Raw genomic sequence first — 19,731 nt, 5'->3', positions numbered from 1 at the left:
GGTCTACCTGTCAGACCCTCACCCCCTCCCTCACGGGGTTCCCCCCTCACCTGAGAACCCTCTGCCTCGGACACCCCAGGTCTACCTGTCAGACCCTCACTCCCTCCCTCACGGGGTTCCCCCCTCACCTGCGAACCCTCTGCCTCGGACACCCCAGGTCTACCTGTCAGATCCTCACTCCCTCCCTCACGGGGTTCCCCCCTCACCTGAGAACCCTCTGCCTCGGACACCCCAGGTCTACCTGTCAGATCCTCACTCCCTCCCTCACGGGGTTCCCCCCTCACCTGCGAACCCTCTGCCTCGGACACCCCAGGTCTACCTGTCAGACCCTCACTCCCTCCCTCACGGGGTTCCCCCCTCACCTGAGAACCCTCTGCCTCGGACACCCCAGGTCTACCTGTCAGACCCTCACTCCCTCACTCACGGGGTTCCCCCCTCACCTGAGAACCCTCTGCCTCGGACACCCCAGGTCTACCTGTCAGACCCTCACTCCCTCACTCACGGGGTTCCCCCCTCACCTGAGAACCCTCTGCCTCGGACACCCCAGGTCTACCTGTCAGATCCTCACTCCCTCCCTCACGGGGTTCCCCCCTCACCTGCGAACCCTCTGCCTCGGACACCCCAGGTCTACCTGTCAGACCCTCACTCCCTCCCTCACGGGTTTCCCCCCTCACCTGCGAACCCTCTGCCTCGGACACCCCAGGTCTACCTGTCAGACCCTCACTCCCTCCCTCACGGGGTTCCCCCCTCACCTGCGAACCCTCTGCCTCGGACACCCCAGGTCTACCTGTCAGATCCTCACTCCCTCCCTCACGGGGTTCCCCCCTCACCTGAGAACCCTCTGCCTCGGACACCCCAGGTCTACCTGTCAGACCCTCACCCCCTCCCTCACGGGGTTCCCCCCTCACCTGAGAACCCTCTGGCTCACGTTCAGGTTCCACCCTCTCTCCCCCCAACACTGGCTGCCTCTCCATCTGACCATCAACACCTTCCCCCCTCTCGCCCAACTCAGTAGAGGAAGGGCCAGGAGCCTCCTCTTCTGGTACTGAAACGCCAGCGAATGGGAACAGGGGCCACTCATCTGAGTCGTCATCTTCCGAATCGGTATCCATTCCCGGGTTAGGGACCCGTCCCCGCTCTTCAGCAGCGGCCTCCTCCCTCGCTCCGCGCCCTCGCAGAGTCCTTGTACTAGGCACAGCCTCCCACTCTGGCTCCTTGCCCCCCCGCACCGCTTGACCCAGGGGCAGCAGGTGATTCCGATGGAGTACCTTGATAGGCCCATTCCCATCCTCAGGTTTCACCCGGCAAACCGGTAGATTCGGCATCTGGCTCTCTATTACATAGGGGCTGGCCGCCCATCCATCTGCCAACTTGTGCTTACCAGGGAGTCCTAAATTCCGTAAAAGGACCCGGTCGCCCGGCAATAATTGGGCAAACTTCACCTTTTGATCATATTTCATCTTATTCCTCTGACTTTGTTTGGTAGACGCCGCCTTGGCCAACTCGTACGCCCTCTGCAACTCCCTCTTCATATTGGACACACACTTTAGATAGGGCTTCCCGGGTAATTCACCCACTTCACCCCCAAAACACAAGTCAATGGGCAACCTCGCTTCCCGCCCGAACATCAGATAATAGGGCGAGTACCCTGTAGCATCATTGCGAATACAATTGTAACAGTGAACCAATTGTCCAATATGACGACTCCACTTATTTTTCTGCCCAATCTCCAGCGTCCTGAGCATATCCAACAGGGTCCTGTTGAACCTCTCTGGCTGAGGATCACCCTGTGGGTGATAAGAGGTAGTCCTGGATTTCTCAACCCCAAGCATAGTCAGTAATTCATGGATAAGGCGGCTCTCAAAGTCCCGCCCCTGATCACTATGGATCCGCCTGGGAAGGCCATAATGAACGAAGTACTTCTCCCATAACACCTTCGCCACTGTCGTCGCCTTCTGATCCTTAGTGGGAAATGCCTGAGCGTAGCGAGTGTAATGATCGGTGATGACTAAGACATTCGCGGTGTTGCTGGTGTCAGGCTCAATCGACAGAAAATCCATACACACCAGGTCCAGAGGTCCCGCACTCTGCAAGTGCGACAGTGGAGCCGCCAACGCGGGCAGGGTCTTCCTCCGGATGCAACGACTACAGCCCCTACAGTATTCCTCGACTTCCCCCCTCATCCGGGGCCAGTAGAACCAGTCTTTGAGTAATCCATAGGTCTGTTCCACCCCCAGGTGTCCGGAATCATCATGCACAGCCTGGAGTACAGCCTGCTGACACTTCTCCGGCAGGACCAGTTGCCAACAGTGGGGTTGGTCCTGAGCTGCCGTGACCCGGTACAAGACTTGGTTCTTTAATTTTAACTGAGGCCACTCCTTCAATAACAGAGGCACGAATGTGTGTTTCGCCTTCTCAGCTAACGCCACATCCCCCTTCTCTATCGCTGTCCACACAGTGCCAAGACCCGGGTCATTCTGCTGAGCAGCTGCCACTTCCCCCGGACTCAGTTCCGGTAACTGTTTAGTCTGCAGTGCGGTCAGGTCACAGTAAGTTAGGGGTATGGCATCGTCAAAAACCCCCAAATGGTCCACGGCTCGCTCCAGCCTTCCTCTTCCCTCGGCCTTCACGGTGATAGCAAACTGACACATCGCCTTCACTCCAGGGGCAGGGACACTCTCCCACTCCTCGTCCTTCTCCTGTTCCCCCAGCTCCCGACGTGACAAAGCATCTGCATCGACATTCCTGCTTCCTGGGCGGTACTTCAGGCTGAAATCATATACCGACAAGGCCACCAGCCACTGATGTCCTGTGGCATCCAGCTTAGCCGAAGTCAAAATATAAGTGAGAGGATTGTTATCCGTTCTCACCTCAAACTTGGCTCCGTACAGGTAATCGCCCAACTTGTCCACCACCGCCCACTTCAGCGCCAGGAACTCCAACTTGTGAGTGGGATAGTTTCTCTCAGAGGGCGACAAGCTTTGGCTGACAAATGCGACCGGTCTCAATGCTTTGCCATGCTCCTGGTACAGAACAACCCCGAGACCCTCTCGACTGGCATCCGTGTGCAGCACATATGGCTTTTGGGGATTGGTAAAAGCCAACACCGGGACCTGGGTCAGCGCCCTTTTCAAAGATCGGAATGCCTCTTCACATCGATCATCCCATCTCGAGCCAAAAGGTTCCACCGGGTTCCAGTATCTTCCAGCGTCTTGACTCCGGTCCCCCTTCCTTTTCTTCCCCACCGGCGGATAGCCACACAACAGCTGAGTCAACGGGTGACATATTCTGGCGTATCCTTTCACAAATCAGCGGTAATACCCACAGAACCCCAAAAATGAGCGCAACGCGCTCACGTTCTAGGGTCTCGGCCAGGTGGTCACGGCCTCTATCTTGGTTGGATCAGTAGCCACTCTCTCTTGCGAAATGATATGACCAACGTAGCTGACCGACGACTTGCAGAACTGGCATTTGTCCAGGGAAAGCTTCAGCCCTTCCTCCTTAAGCCGGCTTAACACCTTCAACAGCCGCTCTTCATGTTCCTCCAAAGTCGACCCAAACACTATCAAATCGTCCAGGTACATCAGCACCTCCAACAGATTCATATCCCCCACAGTCCTCTCCATGAGGCTCTGGAAGGTGGCTGGGGCCCCCGATATGCCTTGGGGCATTTGTTTGAACTGAAAGAACCCCAGCGGGCAGATAAAGGCCATCTTCTCTTCATCGGGATCTGGTAATACCCACTTCTTAAGTCCAGCACACTGAACCACTTCGCTCCGCTCAGGCAGGCCAACGCGTCCTCGACCCTTGGGACAGTATATTGATCAGGGACAGTTCGCCGATTCAAAGTCCTGTAGTCAACACACATGCACACCCTCCCATTCTTCTTCCATGCCACCACTATTGGGGACGCATAAGGACTTCGAGACTCAGCTATGATTCCGGCTTCCTTCAACCTGCACAAATGCTGCTGCACATCCTCAACATCTGCTGGAGCCAGCCACCGGGATCTCTCTCGGAAAGGGGTGTCCTCCGTCACCTGGATGGTGTGGTGAGTGCTTTTGGAGGGCAGGAGGGCAGCACCACCGGGTCTGAACATACCAACACCAACGTCTCAATAGCTTCGGATACTCCGACATCGCCCTCCGAGAACTCCAGTCTCACCGATAGGTACCCATCGTACAGGTAGTCACCCTCGCTCACACCCCAAATCTGCAGGGCATCAAATGGGGTTACGGGCAAATGCTTTAGATATTGGTTGTAGAACGACCGGTACAATAAGATCACCTGCGATCCCATATCAAGAACGGCTTTTGCGTAAACTCCCTCCATCCATAGACACACACTGGCACAGGGTCCTACCAGCCCATCTGGAATAGAGGCGTGGGCACCCGGTGGTCCCCTGGCTGATCTCTGGGAACGTGTTCCTCCAGAGGCTCCAGTCCGTTCCCTCACTGAGCCTCTCCTAAGTTTCCCGGCACCTCCCCCTTCTTAGTCGCAGGGGGGCTTGCCCTCCGCGGGACTCCTTGTCTCTCACAATCCCACCGCAAATGTCCCTCCTCTCCACAGATATAGCACACCCTCAACCGCCCACAGTCCCGCCTGAAATCCCCCTCTTTCCCACAGTTAAAGCACATGCTGCCCGCCGCTCCTCCTCTCCCAGGACGGCCCCCTCTCCCAACCCACTGCACGGGTCACCCCCGGGAGTGAGTACCTTCCCTGTTCTTCCCCTCCAGAGGAGGGTCCCTACTCCCCTGGAGGTTTTCAGTCCTCCACCCAGCCACCACTTCCTGTATCGCTGAGGATCGCTCCTGGTGGCCGGAGCCCCTTTTCCGCCCCAACGCTCTCTCTTCCTCCCGCACCTCTCTAATCAGTTGCCCGAAGGATAGAGGGGGGCCCTTCCTATAAACCTGCTGGATAGTCCACGCCACCTTGTCCTCCTCCAGAGAGCCACTGAATATCTGACTCATCCTCACGCTAGCCACGTCAGGCGCCTTCACTACCCCCAGGCGCTGCAACCCTGTAAGCATCTCCTCCATCCGAAATATGTACTCAGAGAGCTTTTCCCCTCTCCGTTGTTCCAGGCGTTGGAACTCTGCTAAAAGCAGCCAGGGTTCCCCTGACAACCCAAACGCTCCCTCCAGAATTTCTATGCATTCCTCCACTGAGGCCCCAGACTTTTCAGCTTTCAACTCCCGGACTGTTTTGGCTGCTGAACCCCTCAAACTTCCCACCAATCGCTGCCTCTTCTCCTCCTCCAAGCCTGGCCACTCCTCTAACATCAAGGACGTATGCTCGATCCAGGTCTCATAGTCCACCTCCCCGTCCGGAGTAGGCTTGGCTCCGGAGAACACCCCCAGCTTCAGCCGTGGCCTCTCGGCCACTCCCACCAGGGAGTTAGGTGCGGCCACCAGCTCCGAGTCCTCCACCGTCCCTGGGGGGCGGGGCCTAGTCACGCCTTCCCCCTCCGACCCCCCTTTACTAGTGACGGGCACCTCTCCGGGGGCCGCCTCTAGCTCTAGCTCCTCCTCTGGTGTCTCGTCATCCTCGGAGAGGGTGTGGAGCCCCCACGGCCCCACCTCCCCTGGAACACTGACCGTCGCCGGTAGTTCCAATGTCATGACGTCAGCACTCGTACGAACCAACACCCAGCTAGACTCCACCTCTTTACCACACCGTCTAGCTACCAATTCCACCTGCCCAATACCCTTCACTAAACTGATCCCCCGCACTAACACATCTCCCGAAACTCGAAAATCCACCCCGCTCACTACACAGGCATACTGCAGCGGTACATCTTCCAACTCGCACCAGCTAACAATCTTATCTCTGTCCATCTCCGCACTGCTGCCTGCGCGATTCCACAGCCTCAATAATCCAATCCCGGATGAGCCCCCACAAATGTAACACTTACCCAGCAGGTTGGTATATGTCTCGGGGAAAAGGAGATCCAGCCACTCACCACCCCCACCTCCCATGCATGCAGGTGCTGTGAGAATCAAGTTTATGCCGCGCGTACCACACAATATCAAACTCACACCAGATACCGTTATGGAATACACTTTAAAGATTTTACTAAAACTAAAAGAGTACTATGCAATACAGTATATATGAAGGAAAAGAAAATAAAGTAAAAGGTGCCAACTTAGGTGTTGCATTGCTTGTCCGAGAAAATCTTATGGCGGTGCTTTGGAAGGATAGATTAGAGAGCTCCTCTAGGGAGGCTATTTGGGTGGAATTGAGGAATGGGAAAGGTGTAGTAACACTGATAGGAGTGTATTATAGGCCACCTAATGGGGAGCGTGAGTTGGAAGAGCAAATGTGTAAGGAGATATCAGATATTTGTAGTAAACACAAGGTGGTGATTGTGGGAGATTTTAATTTTCCACACATAGATTGGGAAGCTCATTCTGTAAAAGGGCTGGATGGTTTAGAGTTTGTGAAATGTGTGCAGGATAGTTTTTTGCAACAATACATAGAAGTACCGACTAGAGATGGGGCAGTGTTGGATCTCCTGTTAGCGAATGCAATAGGTCAGCTGACAAATGTATGTGTTGGGGAGCACTTCGGGTCCAGTGATCACAATAGCATTAGCTTCAATATAATTATGGAGAAGGACAGGACTGGACCTAGAGTTGAGATTTTTGATTGGAGAAAGGCTAACTTTGAGGAGATGCGCAGGGATTTAGAGAGAGTGGATTGGGTCAAGTTGTTTTATGGGAAGGATGTAATAGAGAAATGGAGGTCATTTAAGGGTGAAATTATGAGGGTACAGAATCTTTATGTTCCTGTTAGGTTGAAAGGAAAGGTTAAAGGTTTGAAAGTGCCATGGTTTTCAAGGGATATTAGAAACTTGGTTCGGAAAAAGAGGGATGTCTACAATAGATATAGGCAGCATGGAGTAAAGGAATTGCTCGAGGAATATAAAGAATGTAAAAGGAATCTTAAGAAAGAGATTAGAAAAGCTAAAAGAAGATACGAGTTTGGTTTGGCAAATAAGGTGGAAGTAAATCCAAAAGGTTTCTACAGTTATATTAAAAGCAAGAGGATAGTGAGGGATAAAATTGGTCCCTTAGAGAATCAGGGTGGTCAGCTATGTGTGGAGCTGAGGGAGATGGGAGAGATTTTGAACGATTTCTTCTCTTCGGTATTCACTAAGGAGAAGGTATTGAATTGTGTAAGGTGTGGGAAACAAGTAAGGAAGTTATGGAACCTATGACAATTAAAGAGGTGGAAGTACTGGCGCTTTTAAGAAATTTAAAAGTGGATAAATCTCCGGGTCCTGACCGGATATTCCCCAGGACCTTGAGGGAAGTTTGTGTAGAGATAGCAGGAGCTCTGACGGAGATCTTTCAGATGTCATTAGAAACGGGGATTGTGCCGGAGGATTGACGCATTGCTCATGTGGTTCCATTGTTTAAAAAGGGTTCTAGAAGTAAGCCTGGCAGTTATAGACCTGTCAGTTTGACATCAGTGGTGGGTAAATTAATGGAAAGTATTCTTAGAGATAGTATTTATAATTATCTGGATAGACAGGATCTGATTAGGAGTAGCCAGCATGGATTTGTGTGTGAAAGGTCATGTTTGACAAACCTTATTGAATTTTTTGAAGTAGTTACGAGGAATGTTGACGAGGGTAAGGCAGTGGATGTAGTCTATATGGACTTCAGCAAGGCCTTTGACAAAGTTCCACATGGAAGGTTAGTTAAGAAGGTTCAGTTGTTAGGTATTAATGCTGGAGTAATAAAATGGATTCAACAGTGGCTAGATGGGAGATGCCAGAGAGTAGTGGTGGATAATTGTTTATTGGGATGGAGGCCGGTGACTAGCGGGGTGCCTCAGGGATCTGTTTTGGGCCCAATGTTGTTTGTAATATACATAAATGATCTGGATGATGGGGTGGTAAATTGGATTAGTAAGTATGCCAATGATACTAAGGTAGGAGGTGTTGTGGATAATGAGGTGGGTTTTCAAAGCTTGCAGGGAGATTTATGTCAGTTAGAAGAATGGGTTGAATGTTGGCAGATGGAGTTTAATGCTGAGAAGTGTGAGGTTCTACATTTTGGCAGGAATAATCCAAATAGAACATACAGGGTAAATGGTAGGGCATTGAGGAATGCAGTGGAACAGAGAGATCTAGGAATAACAGTGCATAGTTTCCTGAAGGTGGAGTCTCATGTAGATAGGGTGGTGAAGAAGGCTTTTGGAATGCTGGCCTTTATAAATCAGAGTATTGAGTACAGAAGTTGGGATGTAATGTTAAAATTGTACAAGGCATTGGTAAGGCCAAATTTGGAATATTGTGTACAGTTCTGGTCACCGAATTATAGGAAAGATATCAATAAATTAGAGAGAGTGCAGAGACGATTTACTAGAATGTTACCTGGGTTTCAGCACTTAAGTTACAAAGAAAGGTTGAACAAGTTAGGTCTCTATTCATTGGAGCGTAGAAGGTTGAGGGGGGATTTGATCGAGGTATTTAAAATTTTGAGAGGGATAGATAGAGTTGATGTGAATAGGCTGTTTCCATTGAGAGTAGGGGAGATTCAAACGAGAGGACATGATTTGAGAGTTAGGGGGCAAAAGTTTAAGGGAAACACGAGGGGGTATTTCTTTACTCAGAGAGTGATAGCTGTGTGGAATGAGCTTCCTGGAGAAGTAGTAGAGGCCAGTTCAGTTGTGTCATTTAAGGTAAAATTGGATAGGTATATGGACAGGAAAGGAGTGGAGGGTTATGGGCTGAGTGCGGGTAGGTGGGACTAGGTGAGATTAAGAGTTCGGCACGGACTAGGAGGGCTGGAATGGCCTGTTTCCGCACTGTGATTGTTATATGGTTATATGGTTATCAAAGTTCAGTCAGTTTAGTGCACATCGTTGGAGCTCAACCATCGAACCATTCGACCCCTCGTCACTTTCCTCCGACCTCCACGTCTTCGCACCTGGGACCACCCCCGGTGGTCAACCGAGCAGTGCAGCGCACGTCCACCTTCCTTGGCATCTCCTTCCCGCCTCCCCTGAAAAGACCACGAAACCCCCCAAGCTCCCAGCCTCACAAGACAAAATAACATTCCCCATTGGTTAACAAATGAATACAATCCCCATATCAGCAAGTCCAAAGCTAAACAACTGCGAGAGAAACACTGATCAAACATAAAAGCATTCCTACTCTAGCAAACCAAAGAAGCCATTTTGATTAACATACACAGGACATTGTACATTGCGGAAGAACAGTTTGGCATGGACTAGAAGTGCTAAAAGGCCTGTTCCCTGTGCTGTAGAGCTCTATGACTCTTTGACTGTATACTCTAATTTGGGCTGAGGTTGTACAGACTTCTGCTGAGAATGAGTTCCTTGGCTGGGGAGCTTCAAACGTGGGTGAGAGGTAATGAATGGATGGGGGTGGCGGTCACTCTCAGCATGTCCCAGTCCATGACAAAAAATCTCTTCAGTCAGTGGAGGGACTCCTTGGAATTCTCTGATTTTGGATGTTTGTTTGCTGAGTGTATTCAAAAGTTAAACTGATAGATTTGAGTCTACATACATTGCCATGGGAACGTAGTGGTTAGTCTAATCGCTTTACAGCACTGGCGATCACAGATCGGGGTTCCATGCCCACTGCTGTCTGTAAGGAGAGAGTACATTAACCCTGAGACTGTGCTGGCCTCGTCTCGTGCTCAAGTTTCTCGCAAATCCCAAAAGACGTACAGGGCAGATGTCAGGAACGCGGCCGTTTGGACCCAAACGCAGGATGCAGACACTGAAGTACTAGGGGGAGGAGAGGATGGGAATGCCATGGCATTTAAGGGTAGAGCTGGGGTTCAGGTAGATAGAGTGTCAGGCAGGCAGAGCGGAGCGGGCTCCCGGAGTTCGAATTCAGGCAGACAGGCAGGTCCCCGGGGTCCAGGCCGGCGGGCAGGCAGGTTCCCGGGGTTCAGGCCGGCGGGCAGGCAGGTTCCCGGGGTTCAGGCCGGCGGGCAGGCAGGTCCCCGGGGTCCAGGCCGGCAGGCAGGCAGGTCCCTGGGGTTCAGGCCGGCAGGCAGGCAGGTTCCCGGGGTTCAGGCCGGCGGGCAGGCAGTTTCCCGGGGTTCAGGCAGTCAGACAGGTCCCCGGGGTTCAGGCAGGTAGACAGGTCCCCGGGTTCAGGCAGGCAGGTCCCCGGGGTTCAGGCAGACAGGTCTAGGTGGCTAGATAAGCTGGCAGAGAGCCCTCCCTGGGTGGGCCGCATATGTTCCGGGTAGGGCCGCCTCCCAGGCGGAAACATCGGAGGCCTGGGCATGATGCGGACCCCTAGGCGAGTGTGGGGCACAATCCCAGGGTTCGGGTGGAAGAGGAGGACGGAGCAGAACCCCCGCCGGGCAGCGGCAGGTCGGCCAGACCCGCCTGATGGAGGCAAGGGATAGGAACGGGCATAGGTCCAGGGTGACCAACACAACAGTCATGATAACGGGAAAATCGGGAACGGCCGGCAGACAGCGCGACCGCGTGAACAAAACAAACGAGCGGAGAAGCGGGACCAGCGCATGGGAAGAAAGGTGGGGGAGAGGACCAACCTGGCAGTACTGGTACGGGGCAGAGAACCATGATGAGGAGTAGATCTGAGCCCGGGCAGGATAACAGAATGCAAAGAAGAGTTCAGAGCCGGCGGGGAAACAGAACAAAACGACCCAAGGCCCCTTATAAACACCTGCAGCTCAATGAGTCACAGGTGTGCCTCCTTAAGCCAGGAGGGTCCTAACTAGTTCACGGGTGATGGGAGGGGCAACTGCAGGACCCGGAGTCCGGAGCCCTCGGACCGGATTGAGACCCGGAACGCGGATTCCGGACAGCAGATGACTGATCGGCCACATGGGTGAAATTGAGTAGCACAACCTCATTGGGCTGGAAGGGCCTGTTACGTTGCTTTAACTCAAAAATAAATAAATAAATAAATAGGCAGAGATACAGAGAGACAGACAGGTAGATAGATAGATATCGATAGACATAGATCGATACACAGCTAGGTAGACGTAGATAGACATAGATATGGATAGATAAATAGACAGGCAGATGGACAGAGAGTCTGATAGATAGACAGAGATAAATAGGGAGATAGATGGGTAGATAGACAGAATATAGACAGAGACAGATATTTAGATAAATAAGTTGAGAATGTATATCAGTAGAGGGTGGTGGTCTTGGACTGGAAACATCCGACGTTCCTGTGGATTTCTGGAGAGATTGGTATGCAGAATGGACATTGGGCCCAAGTACAAGTAGAAAATATGTAGCTCATATTCACCTGGACCCTTCACACAGTGCTGTGGTTCAAAGCAGAGACATTTACAGATTTGCTCCCATTCATGAGAACGTAGCAGAATGGCCCACACGTGATAACTATCTAGCCTTACCAGCGTTCCTTACTCCCAAAGACCCCTTACACATTAATGGAAGACACCAGAGAAATTTCACCTTGCAAATGCGTCTGCCCAGTTTTGAGATGGCAATGTTCTGTAAGTCGCAGAACCATCCCCTGAATTTGTTCTAAGAGTCAGATTCAGCTGGTACCTGTTATATTTTGAGTTGATGAGCAGATTTACTCCTGTTAAGAGAAGTTTCATTGAAGACGTATTATAATTGCGATGATAATCCACAAGATGCAAGATCACAGTCTACAAGTTGCTGTTTTCTTCTCACTCCCAACTGGAAGGAGATACAAAAACCTGAGAATGCATACCACCAGATTCAGGGACAGCTTTTGTCACCCTGTTATAATTCTAATAAATGGTCGCCAAGTATGATAAGATCGACTCTTGTTTAAGATGGCACTGATGAAGCATAGTAACGCCTCGCTGGTAGAAAATTAAACAAAAGATTTCTGTATTAATTACATTTTTTCTCAGATATGATCACTGCAATCAGTTTCTCTTTAACTTGCCTGTAACTTCCCATTCGGAGTTCAGCTGGTGAATCACCTGTATAACCTGGTTCTTTTGTGGTGTGAACTGAGTTAGAAGGTGCAGGATGGTTGCAGTATGGCGTGTATGTACTGAATTGAGGTGGCGAGGCCTGGGCACGAGAGTAGGGAATGAGCCCATTGGAGTGGACTTGGATGTGGCAGAACTGAGGCAAGATGAGTGGAGGCGATGCAGGGCTAAGGCAGTGGAGCCCAGGCCCCTGGCCAAGAGGCAGGAAAGAGCTGAGGATTGATCGATTTTAACACCAGACCAAATTGGAAAGGTCGGGTACGGGCCAAACTGAGGTGGTAGAGCCTGGGCCTGAGAGTGTGTTGCAGTGGCAGGGCCTGGGAGTGTGTTGTAGTGGCAGGGCTTGGGAGTGTGTTGTAGTGGCAGGGCCTGGGAGTGTGTTGTAGTGGCAGGGCCTGGGAGTGTGTTGTAGTGGCAGGGCTTGGAAGTGTGTTGCAGTGGCAGGGCCTGGGAGTGTAATGAAGTGGCAGGGCCTGGGAGTGTGTTGAAGTGGCAGGGCCTGGGAGTGTGTTGCAGTGGCAGGGCCTAGGAGTGTGTTGTAGTGGTAGGGCCTGGAAGTGTGTTGAAGTGGCAGGGCCTGGGTGTGTATTGAAGTGGCAGGGCCTGTGAGTGTAATGAAGTGGTAGGGCCTGGAAGTGTAATGAAGTGGTGGGGGCTGGGAGTGTGTTGAAGTGGCAGGGCCTGGGAGTGTGTTGTAGTGGCAGGGCTTGGAAGTGTGTTGAAGTGGCAGGGCCTGGGAGTGTGTTGTAGTGGCAGGGCCTGGGAGTGTGTTGTAGTGATAGAGCCTGGGAGTGTGTTGAAGTGGCAGGGCCTGGGAGTGTGTTGAAGTGATAGGGCCTGGGTCTGAGAGTAAGGAACGACCCAAGGAATGAACAATCTAAGCGTCAGGCCAGATTGAAAAGGTCAGGGTGTCAGAGCCAGAAGAAAGGGAGGGGCCAGTGTTCAGCTTGTTTCTGCGCTGAACGGAGGCTGTGGCCTGCAGCTTAACGGGCTGCTGAATTGACTGCAGTGATGACTGGCTTTGTGGCTGTGGATTCACTTCAGTGAACTTCCATTCCGAATGTCACTTGCTTTCCGAATCGTATTGCTGGCACGATTTGTTTGTTTTTCTGCACATTGGGTGTTTGACAATCTTCATTTTTTAATGGGTTCTGTTGGGTGTCTTTGTTCTGTGGCAGGCTGTAAGGAGATGAATCTGAAGGTTGTATAGAGTATACATGGTTTGATAATAAATGTACTTTCAACTTTTCCCTGACTTTGTAGCTCATTTTCCGCCTGTACTGCTCTTCCTCCATAACTGTCACACTGTATCCTGCATTCTGTTACCGTTTCCCGTTGGACTACTGCCATGCATTGCTTAATGTAGTGTTGTACGTGGATGGCAGGCAAAATGAAGTTTTTTCACTTGCTGTATGAGACGACAGTGAGGAATTAGTGCCACGGTTGTGCAGCGGTTAGCAGAACACTATTGCAGCTCTGGGCATTCCAGAGTCTGGGGTTCAGTTCCAGCGCCGTCTGTAAGGAGTGTTTTCGTTCTCCCTGCGAGTGCGTGCGTGCGTTTCCTCCAGGTGCTTCTGTTTGCTCCCACCATCCAAAGACGTACCAGTTAGCAGGTTATCTGGTCATTGTAAATTGTCTTGTGACTGGGCCAGTGTTAAATAGGTGGAGTACATAATGAGCCTTTCTTTTGCTATTTTAATACAGGCTGCAGTCTACTTAATGTGAAAATGTGGCCAAAATGGCAAAGAAAGGAACATAATCCAAATGTCCTATGTGCTTACATTGATATTGTGATTAACTGGGGTGACACTGATATTGCCATTAATCTAGCTATATCAATAGAGTAGTTAAATTGGGTTACATTGCTAGAGCAATTGAGTAGGGATGACAGTAATCAATCAATGTTGCATTAATATCGTGATTAGTTAGGGTTGCATTGGAACAGTGATTAGCTCTTACTGCAGTACAGTAGTGTAGCTGTTAGTACAGGGTTCAGCTCCCGCTGCTGTCTGTGAGGAGTTTGCATATTGTCCCCGTGACTGTGTGGCTTTGCTCCGGGTGCTCTGGTTTCCTCCCACAGTCTGAAGAGGAGCAGCTCAGGGTTAATGCGCTGTGGGCACAAGGAGCACGGTGACGCTTGTGGGCTGCTCCCAGCTCACTCCTCAGAGCATTGGTGGTCGATGCATTTCACCATAGATCTTTCAATATGCATGTGAAATATAAAGCTAATCTTTATCTTGCTCACCTTTATCATTTGTGGTTGTACCTGAGGAATAATCTACCAGTTTTGTATCTGTTTAATAATTATCTGGGTTCATGTCTTCGGTAAGTTAACAAGCCTGGCTTACTTCAGCATAATGATGAACTGAGACTACATCAGTTAAATAATTGATGAGAATTTTATTGGTAGATTCATTAGCTGGGCCAGCATCAGATTAACACCGACAGAGAATGCGGATGCTAAACACAAGCTGCTGCAGGAACTTGCAGGTCAGGCAGAGTTTATGGAGAGAAATGGACATTTGACATTTTGACTCAAGTCCCTTCATCTGGACAGGACGGTCTCTGTTTACGTGTTGTTCATGAATTCACTGCTTTTCTTTTTCCCTGCAAATGCCTGCAGGAAAATTAATTTCAAAGTAGTATACATGTAGCATATACAGTACATACTTTGATAAAAAAATTTACTTTGAACTTTGAGATGGTGCCTGACCTTTTGAGTTCCTCCAGCATCTTGTCTGTTAACACCAAACTTGGGCTGTCAGTCCATGAATTAACAACTGTTAATAATAGTTTAATAGCTGACTAGCATTATAAAATGAAAAATGAGTTAGATCAACTTTATAATTAACTCAGTTTTATCAGTGCAGAAATTATTCAGGTTACATCAGTTTAATAATTTACTTAGTTTACCCAGTCTATTAATTAACAAGTACTACAATGGTTTTCAAATTCACCAGCATTATATAAGTTTTCTCATTAGGGTTGCATTCATTTGAATAAATAATCTGTGTCAGATCAACACAGTATCTAACCCGTGAAGCATTTGATTAATAATTGGTTCAGGTTAAATCAATACTGATAGCATAACAATTAAATAGACCTGGACCAATTCAGTTCCATGAATGTTATACATTGCATGGTTTTTGTTCCATGCTTAGTTCTATAGTGTGTATTGCCTCAGTCACTGTACTGCACTGTAGACACTTCAAAACACTTTTTATAGTGTTCTTTACATTGTAAATATATGTTGGTATTTATTTATTTATGCACATTTTATTCAAAATCCATCCTTTAAACTTGAACTTTATTAGCTTTTTATATATAATTCTATTTTTATGCAATTTTGTTTGTTATAATTGTTGAATGTTATTTTTTGTTGCCTGTTGTACCCTGACCAACACACCACGGCAAACTCCTAATACATCTATATGAATATGGCGAATAAAGTTGATCCCCGATCCTTGATCCCTGGGGAGGCTTGACCTGAACCAGCAAAGCACGATAATTAACTCACAAATAGTAAAGAAGTAAACCTTAGTTCTGTGAAATTCATCAGTTCTCTCCTTGCTATTCTGAACATCTTCACGCACTTAATCAAGGCCACTACACAAGGAGATGAGTTAGTAATTCTGTACCATCGGCTGCTGGTATCAGAAGAGAGGACGGTTCACAATTTCAAAGTAAAATTTATCATCAGAGTACATGCATGTCACCACATACAACCCAGAGATTCTTTTTCTGTGGGCATACTTAGCAAATCTAAAAAACTGTAAACAACCTGTGCAAATGCAGATATAAATAAATAGTAACAAGCATGAAATAACAAGATAACAGAGTCCATAAATGTGTGTAGTTTTCCCCTTTTGTTCACGGTTCTGGATGACTGAGGGATAGTAATTGTTCTTGAACCTGGTGGTGCGAGTCCTGGGGCCCTCGTACCTTCTACCTGATGGCAGCAGTGAGAAACGAGCACGGCCTGGGTGGTGAGGATCTTTGATGATGGATGCTGCTTTTCTACGGCACTGTTTCATGTAGATGTGCTCAATGGTTGCGAGGGTTTTACTCGTGATGTACTGGGTTGAATCCACTACATTCTGTAGAATTTTCTGCTCAAAAGCATTGATGTTCCCATATCAGCCAGTCGGCACAGTTTTCACCACACGTCTGTAGAAGTTTGCCAAGGTTCTTGAAGATGTGCCGAATCTCCGCAGACTCCTGAGGAAATAGAGGTGCTGTCATACTTTCTTCACAATTACTTTTAAATGATGGGTCCAGGACAGGTCCTCTGAGATAGTGACACCCTGGAATGTAAAGTTACTGACCCTCTCCACCTCTGATCCTCCAATGATTACTCACTCACAGACCTCTGGTTTCCCTCTCCTGAAGTCTACAATCAGTTCCTTGGTCTTATTGACATTGAGTGAGAGGGTGTTGTTATAAAACGACTCGGACAAATTTTCAATCTGCCTCCTGTATGCTGATACATCAGCCCCTTTGATACAGTTCACAACAGTGGTGTCATCAGCAAACTTGTATATGGTGCTGGAGCTGTACTTAGCCACACAGTCACGGGTGTAAATGAGTAGCGCAGGGGGCTAAGCACACATCCCTGCGGTGATCCTGTCCTGATGGAGATTGTGGAGGAGACGTTTTTGCCAATCCTGACTACAAGTGAGGAAATCCAGGATCCAATTGCACAAAGGGGTATTGAGGCCTGGATCTTGGAGTTTACTGATTGGTTTCGGTTGTGACACATGATTAGAGCACATCAGGGGTGCCATAGCAAGTAGTTTTGAGGAGACATTATATCTTCCTTCAGTTTTGCACATGTGACAACCTGCATAATTATACTTTCATTTAGGCTGTGTGTCTCTGCCAAGCCCTCTGTCTGTGATTAACTAGTTCTTAGCAGACTTTTGGTGGCAACAGACACAAGGTTTGGCAGAGGCTGGAAATCTTGAGTAACACACACAAAGCACTGGAGGAGCTCAGCAGGTCAGACATTGTCTCTGGAGGGGAATAGCCAGTCGATCATCAAGATCTTTTGAATGCCAACAGTCCATTTTCTCCATGGATATTACCTGACCTTGTGAATTCCTCTGGCGTCTTGTGACACTGTTTCTTGATGACTATGGGATGACATCGCTGTCTGACATTACCTCACATAGAAAAATTGTTGCTTCCATGGTGATGCAATGATGGGACATGATGATGTCACTACACCTGACCAGGGTGAACTATCTGATCTAGCAGTCATATTAGAGGCCATTCAGCCCATTAAGATGCTATCATTTCAATAGATCAATGACCTGCCTCCAATAGATCAATGACCTGCCTCCACATGCGCACGTCAATACCACTGTTCCTGAGGTACATGCATTAAACACTGGGCTCCATTGGAGTGATCAGAACCAAATATTAGAAAACGGGCACAAATGTCAGCTGAAGCCCATACACATGTTTACCATGGATGGTCAGATATAAATTTCATCCCAATTCAATCTTAAATTTAAAAATACTCGTTGATCAAAGTCAATTGTCTTTGGTTGGAGAACTCTTCACCTTGCCTGTGTCGAGGCTCAAGATTTTAGATCATCTTCTAGTCACACTCAAAGTTCAAAGTAAATTTATTATCAAAGTACACATATGTCACCATATATTACCCTGAGATTTATTATCTTGTGGGCATGCTCAATAAGTCTATAGAATAATAACAATAATAGTATCATTGAAAGACAGCCCAACTGGGGCATTTAACAGAGTGCAGAAGACAACAAACGATGCAAATACAAAAAGAAGAAATATTAATAAACAAATAAGCAATAAGTATCGAGAACATGAGATGAAAAGTCCTTGAAAGTGAGTCCCTTGGTTGTGAGGCCATTTCAATAATGAGGTAAGTGAAGCTGAGTGGAGTTATCCCCTTTGGTTCAAGAGCCTGATGGTTGAGGGGTAATAACTGTTTCTGAGCCTGGTGCCGTGAGCTCTGAGACTACTATACGTTCTTTCTGATGATGGCACAAGACGAGAACATGTCCTGAATTAGTCTAGGCTTTTATTCCTTCTACCAAAGTGTATGACCATACACTTCCCTACACTATATTCCATCTGCTTCTTCTTTGCCCACTCTCCCAATCTGTCCAAGTCCTTCTGGAGACTCGTGCTTCCTCAACATTACCAGCTCCTCCACCTATCTGTGTATCATCTGCAAATTTGGCCACAAAGACATCAATTCCATCATCCAAATCGTGACATAAAACATAAAAAGAAGCAGAGACACAACTTGTCATCAGCAGCCAGCCAGAATAGGTCCCCTATATTCCGACTCTTTGCCTCCTGCCTAGCAGCCAATCTTCTATCCATGCTCATATCTTTCCTGTGATACCATGGGTTCTCAACTTTTTAAGCAGCCTTGTGTGTGGCACCTTGTAAAAGGCTTTCTGAAAATCCAAGTGCACAACAACAACCGATTCTCCTTTGTCGACCCTGCATGTTATTCCTTTAAAGAATTTCAACAGATTTGTCAGGCCAGATTTCCCCTTAAGAAAACTATGTTGACTTTGTCCTACTTTATCATGTGCCTCCAAGTACTCCGGGCCTTCATTCTTAGTAATGGACTAAAACATCTTCCTAACCACTGAAATCAGACTAACTGGCCTATAATTTCCTTTCTTCTGACTCCCTCCCTTCTTAAAGAGTTGAGTGACATTTGCAATTTTACAGTCATAGAAACATAGAAACATAGAAAATAGGTGCAGGAGTAGGCCATTCGGCCCTTTGAGCCTGTAACGCCATTCAGTATGATCATGGCTGATCATCCAACTCAGAACCCTGTACCTGCTTTCTCTCCATACCCCCTGATCCCTTTAGCCACAAGGGCCATATCTAACTTCCTCTTAAATATAGCCAATGAACCGGCCTCAACTGTTTTCTGTGGCAGAGAATTCCACAGATTCACCACTCTCTGTGTGAAGAAGTTTTTCCTCATCTCGATCCTAAAAGGCTTCCCCTTTATCCTTAAACTGTGACCCCTCATTCTGGACTTCCCCAACATCGGAAACAATCTTCCTGCATCTAGCCTGTCCAATCCCTTTAGAATTTTATACGTTTCAATAAGATCCCCCCTCAATCTTCTAAATTCCAGTGAGTATAAGCCTAGTCGATCCAGTCTTTCTTCATATGAAAGTCCTGCCATCCCAGGAATCAATCTGGTGACCCTTCTCTGTACTCCCTCTATGGCAAGAATGTCTTTCCTCAGATTAGAGGACCAAAACTGCACACAATATTCTAGGTGCGGTCTCACCAAGGCCTTGTACAACTGTAGTAGAACCTCCCTGCTCCTGTACTCAAATCCTGTACTCTGGAACCATTCAAAAATCTAGTGATTTTTGAAAGATCATTACTAAAGCCTCCACAATCTCTTCAGCCACCTCTTTCGGAACCCTGGGGTGTAGTCCATCCGGTCCAGATGACTTATCTATCTTCAGACCTTTCGGTTTCCCGAGCACCTTCACCTTAGTAATAGCAACTACACTCACTTCTGACCATTGACACTCTGGAATTTCTAGCATAACATTAGTGTCTACTCCCTTGAAGAGCGATGCAAAATACTTATTAAATTCATCCGCCATTTCCTTGACCCGATTACAATCTCTCCAATTTCATCTTCCAGCAGTTCAATAACCACTTTTCCCTCTCTTTTATTCTTTATATATCTGAAAATAATTTTTGGTATCTTCTTTGATACTTTTTGGCTGTCTGACCT

Source organism: Hemitrygon akajei, chromosome 9, assembly GCF_048418815.1.
Source record: "Hemitrygon akajei chromosome 9, sHemAka1.3, whole genome shotgun sequence".
Taxonomy (NCBI): domain Eukaryota; kingdom Metazoa; phylum Chordata; class Chondrichthyes; order Myliobatiformes; family Dasyatidae; genus Hemitrygon; species Hemitrygon akajei.
Note: the sequence above shows the minus strand (reverse complement) of the source record.